Raw genomic sequence first — 14,158 nt, 5'->3', positions numbered from 1 at the left:
ATATTTTTGTTTATTTGAAAGATGTGTTGGAAGATATCATTTAATAAGTAAATCTTAGTTTATATAGATTTACTATTTCCATTTCTTTGCTGCGGAAGCTTCATTCTTTGCGGTAATTGGGTTTTTAATGTCATGAGCAAATACTTTTGTTCAGTAGCAGAGGGGTCCTTTTAATTCTGGTCCAGTGACCTTGTGACTACAGGGCAGGGCAAGGCTTGTAGTATAACGACAGAAAACACATTTGGTGCACTTAATTTGTGATTTCCCCCAAAAGAGACTGAACAAAAAAAAAAAGCCATAAACAAGCTCTAAAAGGATCCAGTCAGAGTGTAAATGTCAAAAAACTCTAGGCACTCCTGTGGCTATATGAGGAGCTACAAGTAAGATACATAATATTTATGGTCATGGCCAATATCTGTAGAGGAAAACTGGGGGCAATTGTTCCTCTTCCGACTTCCTCGGCCACTGCCCGTTAGTGAACGCTGTAGATCAGACCATTTGTACCAAGTCTCCAGAAAGAAAGTAGAATAAAAAAAAGCAGACAGTAATCAACAAAGTACTTCTTACCGACTGAAATAAAGCCAGTAAAAAGCAGACCGTCTCATGGGGTAAACCTAGTATCTATTTTAGCAATTTGTCAGTGCACATATTTTAGAAACAGAATAAAAGCATCTGCCAAATACCTTGGGAAACTAAGATAGAGTTTTGATATTCTCTCCCAGACAGGCCACAGCTTTTAAAATGCCCTGTTTGACAGTCTCCATTATACTATAAATATTCACACCTGTACAGGTGATTGGAACAATAAGTCATCCTCCACCTCTGAGAGCTTAGTCCGTTATATTATTCCTCTATAAGTTGAATACATTGCTTTGCCTCCCTTATCTTTAAAATGGATATGACTCATCCTTTAACAATTATGGGTTGTTTGGGTTATATTACATGCACCTATATGTCTGTATGTATACTGATATGCAGTCAGAGTGGAATTTGCTAATTTTCCTGCAGGATTATTTGTGATACATCACTAGAATAGCTCCAGATAGACATTTCTTTATTTATATAAAGCTTTTATAAGTAATGTTCACATTTCCCCCCAAAATATACTTATATAAGTATGTAGTATAATGGTATGCATCTTAAATATTATTATTTATTTATTGATCATCATCAGTTTTTGCTGTATTTTGTTCTTTAAAAAGAGGCAGCTTAATCTTGTCAGTCTTCACTGCTCTGCCTACTCCTCTCAGACATCACAGAAGGCATGGTGGCTTTAGGGTGGCTTTACGGTGGCTTTTTTACTACTATCCTGTAGTACAAAGGGGACTGAAATGTGCTCATTCGAGAAGCTGTAGAGGAAGGGAACATAGAAAAGGTAGAGTGCCTCAGCCAATTTCTCCAATGGTCTCCATACTGTTTGAAACTATTAAGCGGAAGCTGCGGGGACACCCCCTGCTGTTTCTAACTTCAGTCTGGATATAGCAGGGGCTGCATGCACATGTTAATCCTACCTGTGCCAGGGTGACACTGAAAGGGTTAATGTGTGCCTGCAGCCAGGACCTCCATCAGAAATCTTGGGGCCCAGTACATGCTTAACATCTTGGCCCCTATGCCACTCCCATCACCCAGATACACATGGTAACACCAAATACTAACACACATATACTCATGCTAACACCATACACTTACACACTCCTGTAACACCATACCATAACAGACACACACATATGCTTACATCATATGTTCAAACATTAACACCTTACAGTGACACACACCGTGCCCAGAGCACCAGTACCGGGCATACCCCCTGATAGCAGCCCTGCCTGCAGTTTCTGCCCACCTGCCTGCTGCTTCCAACTTTGGTCAGCCATGTCCTCCAAGTGCCTCCAATGTAAGGCACCCCTTTACTACTTGTATCTGTCAGAAGCAGAAGATGCCGAGTCAGACATATCTCTGCCAGTCTGATCTTGGAGGGAGACTAAGGTTAGACACAGCATGCAGGTGGTGGGCAAAGGCTGCAGGCACACCCCTTCAGTGCCAGCTCTGCACCATAGGGGTTAATGTGTGCCCACCGTGTCCCATTGGTACACTTGATTTATATGACTGCCATAGCTAGTCCTCATTGCCTCCCACTCCCACATGAAGTGTGCTGTTCAGTGAAGAATGCAATGTGAGTTAGTGTAAATAATACAAGGCGGTATGTGCAGTGGCTGCAGGGACACGTTAACTCTTTCAGTGCTGGACAGTAAGCTGCCCTCACTTGCAGTGAGAGAAGTGCGGGACAGCCACTGCACAAATACATTTGTTTATTTACATTTAAGAAAAGATGTATGTGTATATCTAATGTTCTTGTGTTTTGGTGTGCTGTACAAATAATTTTTTTAACTTTACATAAAATGTATGTATAATATATTTGTGTTTCGGTTATTGCTGTGTGTGTGCGCACAACTATTTTGGTTCTTTTATAAAATATGTATGTGTGCCTATATATGTAGTGTGGTTGTGATTAGGTGTACTGCTGTGCTTGTGATCAGGTGTGCGCATATGTGCTTGTGTTCAGGTGTTTTGCTGTGCTTGAAATCAGGTGTGTGTAAACACATAAAATATGTACATAAACTGGTTTATAAACCTGGCTCTATAGGTCCATCATGGTAAGACTTTCTGTAGAGCTTTGCTGTTTCACGTGTGCAAGCAGGTAGGCACAGCTGTAGGCGGTCATCCTGTTGTGATGTAATACATAGGGGGAGGACTTCAGAAGAACGGCAGGACTGTTACTAGGCAACTGTAGTATTTTAATAAACTTTTTCAATGTACTTTTTAAGCATCAGGGAGCATTGGGGAGAAAAATAAAATGGCAGTCAGGTTTAGTTTACTTCTCTCAACACAATGTAGCACTTGTGTGTGGATATTTGAAGAGGCCCCCTGTGTAGAACAGCACCTTTAAAGGTGAAAAGAGTTGGTTACTGTTGCAATTACTATGTACCCAGATAGTACCATGTACAGGTTGTGCTTTCAAGGCCTTCCTAGAGGTTATGGGAACGTCATTATGTCAGGTCAACTGCTGCCCAATGTTATCACACTGTTAAAATGTATTGTGACACTGTGCATGAGGTCATCAGCCCACACCATGTAACTGGGAGGTCTCAGTATCATGTCTATCAAGTATAGCTTGTTATTTTTTTTTAAAAAAAAGGTCAAAAACGGACCCTTTTGTTTTAGAGGTATGGTTAGAAGCATGACTTGGGACAAGGGCTTACCAAGACTTTGTATGCAACTTCGTGACCTATTTATAAATGTTATGTAACTGAATAACTTGTAGGTGAAGGGTTGTTCCTTCAAAAGTAAAGCATGCTTTCTTTAAAGGGACAGCCATTTATTTTGCCAGTCATTTTCCTTTACGATTGATCTAACAACCCCGCAGTCTCATTGCAGAATGGTGTTGAGTAAAGCCTGATTTCTCATCACTAAAGCTATTGAGAAGGTTACTATTACTATTATTTATTGTTTTGTATAGCACCATCATATCCCAGAGTGCCGTAAAATGGATAGATAGGACATAACAAGTAATATATAACATAACAATTTGACTTAAAGAAACAAAAGGTGAGGAGGGCCCTGCTCAAATGATCTTACAATTTAGAGAGGTTAGGAGTGTATTTAGAGATGAGTGATGAGATGCAAGTTGGGGAAGCGCTGTGAAGGGCTTTGAAAGTACGAGATATAATTTTGAAATTAATCAGGAAGTATACAGGTAGCCAGTAAAGAGACAAACAGAGAAGAGAGGTGTTAATAAAACAATAGGAGAAAAAGATAAGTCTGGAAGCAGCATTTATGGTGGATTGGAGAGGGTCAAGATGGGTAATAAGGAGTTTAGACACATGGAGATAATGAGAGCATGGACAGGAGCCTTAGTGGTATCCTGTGTTAGGAAGGGACAGATGAGGGCAATGTTTTTTAGATGGAGATGGCAGTTTATAAAGACAGACTGGATGTGTGGTGTGGATAAGAGGTCAAGGGAGACACCAAGACAGTGAGCAAGAGGGAATGGGGAGATGATTGCACCATTAACATTAACTAGAAACTGGTACGGAAATGTTAGCATTGGAGGGAGGGAAGATGAAAAGTTTGGTTTTGGAGAGATTGAGTTTTAGGAATCGTGCAGACATCCAGGTAGAGACAGATGCAAGGCAGTTAATTACATGATCTAAGACAGAGGGAGAGGATAGGTAGATCATCAGCATACAGGTGGTAGTGAAAGCCAAAGGATGAGATTAGTTTGCCAAGTTAGGTGCTGTAAAGAGAGAACATCATTCTAGGTGGATGTTGGGGCAGTTGTGGTGCTAGTGTATTTTGTCTCATGTCAAAAAATTTCCCAACTGCCCCTCGAAAGGTGAAAACGACAAGTCACAAACATGACTTCTGATTGCCGTTATCCTATTTTGCTTTATCATCCATATTTCTTGAAATATGATATTCACATAAAGAGTAAGTCACAACATATCATTGTAGCTTGCATATTGAGTAAAACCTTTTACAAGCAAACATTCAACTTTGGTAAGTTTTAAACACAAGAAAATACCGCTTAGCTACTGAGCAAGTATTGTACATTCTCATGTAAATTCATGATTATTATAACCATGTAATTATGATTTTTCAGATTAAACAGTGTCAGGCTGTTTACATTGTAAGATTAGAGTAACCAAAGATCCACTATTTGGATTCATTAAAAACAAGGCACACCATGTCAAGAGTAAGGATGAGGAGTGATTTACCTTTTTCTTGTCACCTGGGTTTCAAATGGCATTTAAATGCTGTTTCTGTTGCACGCTTATGTGTTTACCAAGACAATTGATGTGAACATTAATGATCTAAGATGCCGTTGCTTATTTGTAATTAATGTAAAACAGTAGCAATTGTTACATTTTGTGATCCACTACAATTGCATGTAATGTATGAATTGCTGACGTGTAACCAGCATTGCCCAGTGGAGTAGTTAATAGCAAAAATGACCTTTGGCTTTATGTACATGCGACTGCACACACAGGGAATATGAGTGGAGGAGATAAAGAGGATTTGTGAGAGATGGGTGAATAGAATAAGATAGAGGGAGGAAAAGGGAGCCATGTAAACATTATTTGATTATTTGAGTCTAAACTCAGGTTAAGATTAAGAGTGTTTCAGAAGGTTACATATAGACCAATTGAAAGAAGCTTACCTGATGAATTCGGTAAAGTGTGTCAAACTTTAAGCAAATGATAAATTCATTATTCTTAAATTTTGTATATTGAGAAAAACTAGGTCTTAAGCTAATTGGATGCACCATTAAAAAGTAAACGAAACAGTACATGTGCAGAAGGGTCTAAAGGCTGTTTAAAAGACAAGTAATCCTTTTGTTTCCAAATGAAATCTAACATGTGCCAGAATAACTACACACTGCGGATTTGTGTATGTAGTGCAGAGGCAGCCTGGAGTTTTTTTTAATCATAAGCTGTCAGCATTGTAAGGGTTACTTTAAAAAAAACGTTTTATGTTAAACCTTTTATTTTTTTACATTCCCTCTAACAAAAGTATAATTACCATTGTACCAACGTTAGATACAAAATGATTTCCCCAATGATAAGTTATGACAAGAAGTCTTGACAAGTTTCTCATAATTGAAAGCCCTCTTTTATTTCACATTGATAAATTGTAACTAATTGGTAGCAAATGTCCAATAAATACATTAAGTGATATTTTTTTTTAATTTGAATTAGATTAAATAAAAATTATAGCACATAAACATTTGTTTCAGCTGTATGCACAATAATTGTAACGTCAATATGATTACACTGTTTAGGGTTAAAGAAATATATGAAGGTTATATTTGTCAGTTTGGATCAAGGGGATCTGGACACATTTTGTATTGATCATTTCGTTACTTTGATCTCAGTTGGCTGCCCAGAGGTTTGCTTTAATCCACATAGACAATCTGTGGCTATGAGGAAGTGTGTATACAGGGTTGAGCAGTTTGTTATTCGCCAATTGTTGAATCCCTTACTATAAAGTATGGTTTTAGCAATTTTTTTTCTGATTTTTCTCCATTAGTCTGGATTTTAGATGGCTCATTGAATTGAGCTCAGCAATCGGGAAAATTACCAGAGTGGAAACTGAAATGGCAGAAAAATAGGAGGTAGCAAAATGGGTTAATCATCATCATGAGTTTCTGTTGGTTCTAAATTTAGTGATTGGCCCTTTTGATAACTTTTTGGACAGAGTTATAAAAGAGCTTCTGCTTAAATAGGCATTGATCTTTAATTTGACAAAAAAAATGTAATAGACTGTTATTAAAGTCATTAAAACATTTGTTTTAGACATCAAAGATGGGCATTGTATAAAAATACTTTAGATCTTGTTACTTTTGCAAATATCTTTTCTAACAATAAAGAAGACGTCACAATAGGCCATATAGAACAAGGCAACTTGATTTTTTTCTAAACCAAAATTATAAAAAGTTGCTTTCTTTTGCTTTAATTACGGTATCGTATATATTCTTTGGCAAGCTAAGTGATTATAATATGGTGCTTCCTTCAAATAATTAGGATGGATATCTTAGTACATAATTATTTAATAAGGAAGCATGGCCAGGCACTAACTTATATCCACCAGGCAAGCCTTAAGACTTGTTTTGTTTTTCCCACAGAAATCCTATAGTGCAAGAAATTCTAGGTAGGTATATGCAAAACAGTTTAACAACGAACAGTTCTTTTTTGCCTCTAAATCTACTTTATACATGGATCCCTTAAAGCTCATGTCTGCTAGACAGCTTTTAAACAAAGCCTGGGACAGAGTTGTGCAAGTACACTAATTCCAATAATGTAAGTTATAAAGTCTGCTCTTGTTTCGAACACTAAGCCTGCTTCATTTACTGCCTCTTCTTGCTGTTGAAGTAGCTGTCCCACACATTTTCAGAAAGACTCAAAGTGTAAATGAATGCATTACAAATTGTAGTTTTGTGCTAATTTATTCTCTAAAATGTTTTGTCCCAATTTTGTTTAACCAGAAGGATTGTAACATTGAAATGGAACAACATCTATAAATCCTGAATCAGTCTGGAAGATTCTAGGTATCAGTTGGAAGGGGCAAACCAGGGATGTTAGTGATGATGGGCGACTGAGAGCAATGGGCCCATTTAAAATAGATTGGAGCCGGGGATGTCAGTTGATGGAATAAAAAAGCAGAGGTAGTAATGAAAACAAGATTTCAATAAGTGAATAAAGATTTTGGTTTCCTTAAATGAGTGCCATGTATTAGATGACTTTGGCATATGAATGAAGTCATTGGTTTCCATATCTGGGGTGCTAGAAAGTGTTGAGTCAAGTAGACTCCTAATGCAGCAGGGTTTGTAATGTAGATCAGTTAAAAACACTGTTAAGAGAGGTAAGATTTGCAAAATGATAGAAAGTAGCAGATATTTTAAAAGAGACTAGAATATTTCTCATAATTTCAAGGATATCTATGTCCAGATTGTCCATAACGATATGACCACTGACAGGTAAAGTGAATAACAGTGAAAATGTCAGTGGGTGGGATATATTAGGCAGCAAGTGAACATTGATGTGTTTAGAAGCAGGAATAATGGACAAATGTGAGGATCTGAGCGACTTTGACAAGAGCCAAATTGTGATGGCAAGATGACTGTGTTGGGGCATCTACAAAACAGTAGCTCTATTCCCGGTCTGCAGCAGCTGTCAGATCCTACCAAAAGTGGTCCAAGGAAGGAAAATCAGTGAACTGAAATCGGTGAATGAAAGGCTCATTGATCCATGTGGGGGGAGAAAACCCCCGAAAGCGCCTACAATGGGCACATGAGCATCAGAACTGGATGATGAAGTATTGAAGAAGAGGGCCTAGTCTGATGAAACACCTCGCAATTAACAGTGCTTAATGGATCTTGGGGAAAGATATCGCAGCACACCTTCAGAGGTCTACTGGGTCAGGGCTGTTTCGGCTGCAAAACGGTGGACCTACACAATATTAGGCAGGTGGTCATAATGTTATGACTGATACTGTATATACACACATACATACACATATAATTATGCAATAGCAAAATTTGTAATACACTTTGTACTCAGCTTCTGGACCCATGACAGCATATGTACCAAAATGATTCCAGTTCCTAATGAACCATATCAAACTACTGGCTACAATGAAGTGAATATCGTGACTACGCTTTGACATGTTATTATAAGTGTGCTTTTAAAACTACAGTGAAATGTGTTAATTAGTTTAAACTGACAAAGAGATTAAATATTTCTGCCTTGGATTATTTTTATCTCACCTTACAATTTATATGTAATGATATATATATATATAATGTTAGTAATGTTAGGCACGGTAAGGTACCTGTAGAGGAGGATCCCAGTATGCAGGGGTGATGAGGAAGTCCAAGGCCAAACAGGCAGGCAAACCGGGTCAAAAGACAGGCAGCAATCAACAGGCAGGGTCAAAAGGGCAATCTGTGTCAGTAGGCAGGCAGCGAGCAAAAGGCAAGGTCAAGAGGCAATTTGGATCAGTAAGCAGGTAATGACCAAAAGGCTGGTTTAGCAAAGGGACAGAAGCACAGAGCTGGAAACACACTGTAGCACACAGAGCAATGTGTATAGCTGTGTGTGAATAATCATATAATTGTAATTAGTTATATGGCGTGACTGATTGTTTTATATTGTGCACAACATGTTCTGTTCAAAGCACCTCATCAACACGCGCAATGGAATGGATGCTGGAAATGCTACTCATATAAGTGTTCTGTTGTACTGTGCAATCTCTTGATGGTCCTCCTACCAAGCGCCTCATCAACAGGCTATATAGGATGGATGCTGGGAAAGATATTCATATATGCTCTTTCACAAACCCCAGAGAAGGGCTTCTGTCTTCACATTATGAAGGTAGACAAGTGGGTATAGAGTCACAGCTATTTGAGATAAATATTGTATTATTTTACTGCGGTCTGCAAATTTCAGGAGCCGAAATATGTATATGTTATTTTTAAATTTCCCAAATAACGTTTTTCAGTTTTTTCTCTTTGCACTTCTGAAATACATTCTAACCCAATGTTTCAATATTCAGTGTTGAACTACAACCTGCACTATTAGCCATCTAAACTCTTATTTTAAACTAGTGTTTAACCAAATATAACAATATGAAATATTTTGAATGATTGTATATTCATGTTTCTGGAAACAAGCGTATCATTTAGTGATTATGTTACATGCAACATTATAATACCGTTATAATATAAATGTAGGTTAAATTAACTTATATATTGTAAACACAGTTTCGAAGAAGAATATAGAATTACCCAGCTAAAAGGTTCATCAACAGGTCAGTTGATACCCTTGCGTTATCTTCCATGTTTTCCTGCCTGAGCAGGTTTATATGTTGGTGACGTTATTTCATAAATTTCTTATGACAGCTGAATAAAACAATGAGACTTAATAAGGGCATCAGCTTGCTAGCACATTAGCAAAACCTAATCTAGCAAAACAGAATAGACTAGACATGCATCACATCTCCCAGGATCCTGTCATTATTCTCTCTTCCGCATTCACTAACTGAGAATTAAGTCCAACAACTCACAGAGCAAACATGCTGTATCTCCATATCTGCTTTCTGTAGATTTCACTAGAATATGTAATACTGTCTCTGTATTGCTTTTCTGTATCATGAAGAAGGGGCTTCCTTGGAACAATGTCAATACAGAGCAAAATTACATTCTTTTACACAGAATATAGAAAGTAAAAAGTATAGGGTAAACATTTTAACAGAAATGTGTGCAGAAAATTTCCTTTTATTTTGGTTGCACTGTTTTATAATGATGCAAAACAAATTTGAGACGCTCAACTAAGGACAGACAGCCGTTTCATAGCCTGTCCTACATTGTGTCCCCACTTGGGAGCATCTCAAGTTGTAGCTCATTTGTGCCATTACAGAGAAAATATCTCCAGCAACATATCAGTCTGATCCTGCCCCAAGGATAGTCCAGAACAGAAATGTGAGGGAGATTTTCCATACACAAGGGAACCAACAGCCCCTGACGTACGTTTCAGGCTTCATTGGCCTCGCCATTGGGGTACGGTTGGTATCATACAGCAACAAGGTCCACATCTGGATTCACCTTGAAATGTGTCATCTGTTAAAATGTACACAGGAAGGTGGAATTCTATTTTTTATGCTTGATTATTATTCTTATTCTGAAAAATAACTTCCTGTATTTCTGAAAGTGGTGAGAGTAGATTAGCTTGAGTTCATTACCATGCAAATGGATACATAATTTCAAGGAGTATTAAATAGACTTGGGCGCCGGCCAACTCTTCATGTTCGCTTTCGTGTTCGTCTTCGTGGGGGAAAAAAATCTTCGTATCCCACAAATATTCGCCCGTTCCTGTGTTTGGTTTGGGCAAATATTTGTGTACATTCTTTGTGTTCGTTTGCTTTTTGTAGAAGGGGTTAATACGGGGTTAACGCGGTACGCACCACACAGCAGCTTTGGCGCCAGGATTTTAAATGTCCATATGAGCAACTCTATTGGTCGCCTGCTGGGGCCTCCTCTGCCATCAACCAATGAAGTGCACCTGTACTTCATTGGTTGATGGCAGACGAGCCCCCTGATGGCGACCAATTTAGTCGCTCATACGGACCTTTAACTCTTGAAGCGTAGAGACCATGAACTCCCCAGGCCAAGTTCTTCTGTCAGGAGTTAAAGGGCAAGTAAGTCTATTGGTCGCCTGCAAGGGCCTCCTCTGGCATTAACCAATTGGTTGATGTCAGCGGAGGCCCCTGCAGGTGACCAATAGAGCCTTTAACTCCTGATGGCGAACCTACGGATTTCCTGTTGATGCTGTGTAGATAAGGTAGGCTAGACGGGGAAGGGACCAGGGAGACCCTTCATGTTCGTTGTCATGTTCGCCCAAATACGAATGCACAAGTCTAGTATTAAATGCTCATACGCATATACAAAGACATTTTTGAATATTTATATTCTTGCTTATGTATTGTATGTCTCTTTCTGACCTGACTGTCTAATAATCAGAGAACAGAAAAGCAAGTCTCAACATGCCTTCTTATAAAGGGAACTATGTCTGGTTAATAACAGGTTAAAACCTTTAGTTCATTTACTTATTACATTAGCGGATCAAATGTTTGTGTTGCTTTTGAACATATAATTTGGAGCACAGTAACTACAGCAATGTGGCTAAACTGTATTTATCACTGTTGTGCAACGTAAGAACCTGTATGAAATTTACGCCAATTTACTTGAATAATTAACGTTTTTGATGTACCGTTTGGTGGAAAAAAACAGGAACACATCATTACCAGTCTTTTAAAACATGGCTTAGACTTTACATAAATTAAATGTTTCAATACAGCTCTTACAATATGTACACTTTCAACTAATAACTAAAAAGTCATTGCATTCAATTTTTTAAGGCTTTTATTGAATGTGGAGAGATAGGAAATACTGAAAAAAACAACAGGGGATGAATTTTACATTGTACATTTACGTTAATGTTTGTGTATCCACATAAGTGATGGCACAGAAAGTGCAGCTGCAGTGCAGAAGTATCAGGAAAATTATGACAAAAGCTGTTCATCCTCAGAACTTAGGCTTTAATGATATTTTATTTTATTTTTTTCTGCAAAAGCTTGAAATAAAACACTGAACACATACATCAAAGAATTATGGTCAAAGCATTAGTAGGAAGCTAAATTAAAATCTACATAGTAATTACATGCATATATTCATAAATGAAGTCTTACGCAAAGCATGAATAATCACTAAATTGATTTTGGATGAATCTATAGCAACGAGTTTTTTTATGGAGTAGAAACCAGCCTTCTGCCTCCTATGCATAAAGGATGATAAGGACATTTTTGGTACTGAAAAGAAGGCTGCAGTAACGTGAGGAAATGATTAAGAGCATTGTCATAACCTGGCTTCTCCCTGAGAACTTTTACAAGTTCCTAAGTGGTAAGTAGTAGTAAGCACGTACTGTTTAGGAGAGGTTTATTATTATTATTATCTTTTATTTATATAGCGCCAACAGTTTATCACCTGCTATCAGTCAAACCTCCTACACAACTCACAAAGCAAAGACTGTCAAAGACTGAAAATTTAAGCAAAAATTCAACACTCCAACACTTGAAGCATGTTTTAAATCAAACAAAGAAACAAAAAAAATGTATGTACATTTTAGCCATCATCAGAGTACACGCCAAGGTTCTTTGACAACTACAGCTGTGATGATGGCCAAATGTTGGCTGGAATATAAAGGCATTATATGATCACAAACAAATTATTGTATTTTCTTACATTTTTCCTGATTAGGAGGGACAATACTTTTTTTGAACCCCAAATTCCCATGCCTCTTCTTTGTCTCACCGCTCCCTGCCATATCCCTATTTGCAGGACTTCAGGATGTTTGGTGGATATGAGTATTTCCTAGTGCTTTACAGCTCTAGAAAATGGCAAAAAAAAAATCAAATTAATATTTAGTGGTAGTATTGATTTTTTATTTTCTCATTGGTTCTACCTGAGACTCAACTTCAATGACTCTGGCATAAATGCTGGGCATGTGGCCATTGTTTCCTATAAGAGCGGGGAACCTGTGTGTATTTGCACAGCTTGTCATTTACTTCTAGTTGCTTTTGAGACTGGATTTTGTTTAGTTTTACTGCCAGGTGCTAGAGAAAATCCTGATGGGCCTCATGCCTCATTGAAATGATTGAAACAAGTAGGATGTTTGAAGATCGGTCTTGATTTCTCTTAGGTATATAAACATTTATTTGTCTCTGAAATGGTGCACACACACACATGTAGTAAACCAATATGACACAGCAATTACTATCAAAACCACCATCTCAAAGACCTTATCAATGTAATGTGATACATACAGCATAAAGTGATGGTTTATATTGACCAGAAACGTTCAGTTTACTAAATCCAAAACTAGAAAAATCAACTTTTTTATATTCAAAAAAACCAAAACCTTACTAGAAATTAATCTTTATTTGGTATCAAAGTTTGACTCATTGATAGTTTTGTGTGGAATGGTCAAGATGTACAAGTATGTGAATGACACTATCTTGAATCTCCTACTAATAAGTATAGCATGATATACACATATATTGTTCTAGTGATATAACTATCAAGTGCGCCAAAGTTATACTTCGCCAGTCCAATTGTAGAAGGCAAACATCTTCAAAGTGATGTTCATTCCTTATTTACTAAACCCTAAGTAGTCAGACAAGTCTAAGAATTAACATGACTGACTTAACGTGACAGCAGTTGAGTTTATGTGAAGTTGTTATGGGTACTGTGTCAAGTGAGAAGTTGGACAATTTAGCAGGTTACTCTGATTTATTGATCATCCTGAGAGATAACAGCTAAAAACCTCCTTCACCAGACTAAGGATCATTCTTCAACATGCACAGCTTCCTAATACCGGTCAGCTAGGAGGTATTGGTAAGGAGTGGCCACCTATGAGACTCAAGATAGGAATCTCTCAATTAAATATGATGTGTGACAAATATATTATGTTTATATTTATAGTTCTTTACCATTATTATATTTAAATTAATACAACACTAAAAGATGTGAAAACCTATAAAACTATGTTTACCCAACAGCTGTATTATTGTTTAAAATAGCATTTTAGCATGCTCTTTTCACAATTTGCCTGTAAAGAGACTATTGCATATTTTCCCAGTCTCTTACAGTCCTGCTGTTCCTTCACCCCCCCCATTTTGCACTAAAATGGTGATATTAGGGTCGTTTTAGCTAATTTATGAAGGGTGCTAGAGCGCAGTGCTGGCCTTACAACAAAAACAAATAATTCCCTCATTATAGGACTCTATTTTGAGCTCTAATTGGAAAGTTTAATCATATTAACCCCATGTCACCGGGGCTCATGCAGGCATCTCTATTATATTTCATTGCAGGAACTGCATTAATGAAAAGGTCCTTTGCTCCAGTCTAAGGAACTACAAAATTATGTCCAATATAAAGGATTCCACATTTAAGGCTAAAATAAAACATTTATGCAAAATGTGACGAGTCATGAAAGATTTTGAGATTGAGAACAAAACATTAAGCTCACATACAAAACCTTTTATTATT

Source organism: Spea bombifrons, chromosome 1 (assembly GCF_027358695.1).
Source record: "Spea bombifrons isolate aSpeBom1 chromosome 1, aSpeBom1.2.pri, whole genome shotgun sequence".
NCBI classification, from domain to species: Eukaryota; Metazoa; Chordata; class Amphibia; order Anura; family Pelobatidae; genus Spea; species Spea bombifrons.
Note: the sequence above shows the minus strand (reverse complement) of the source record.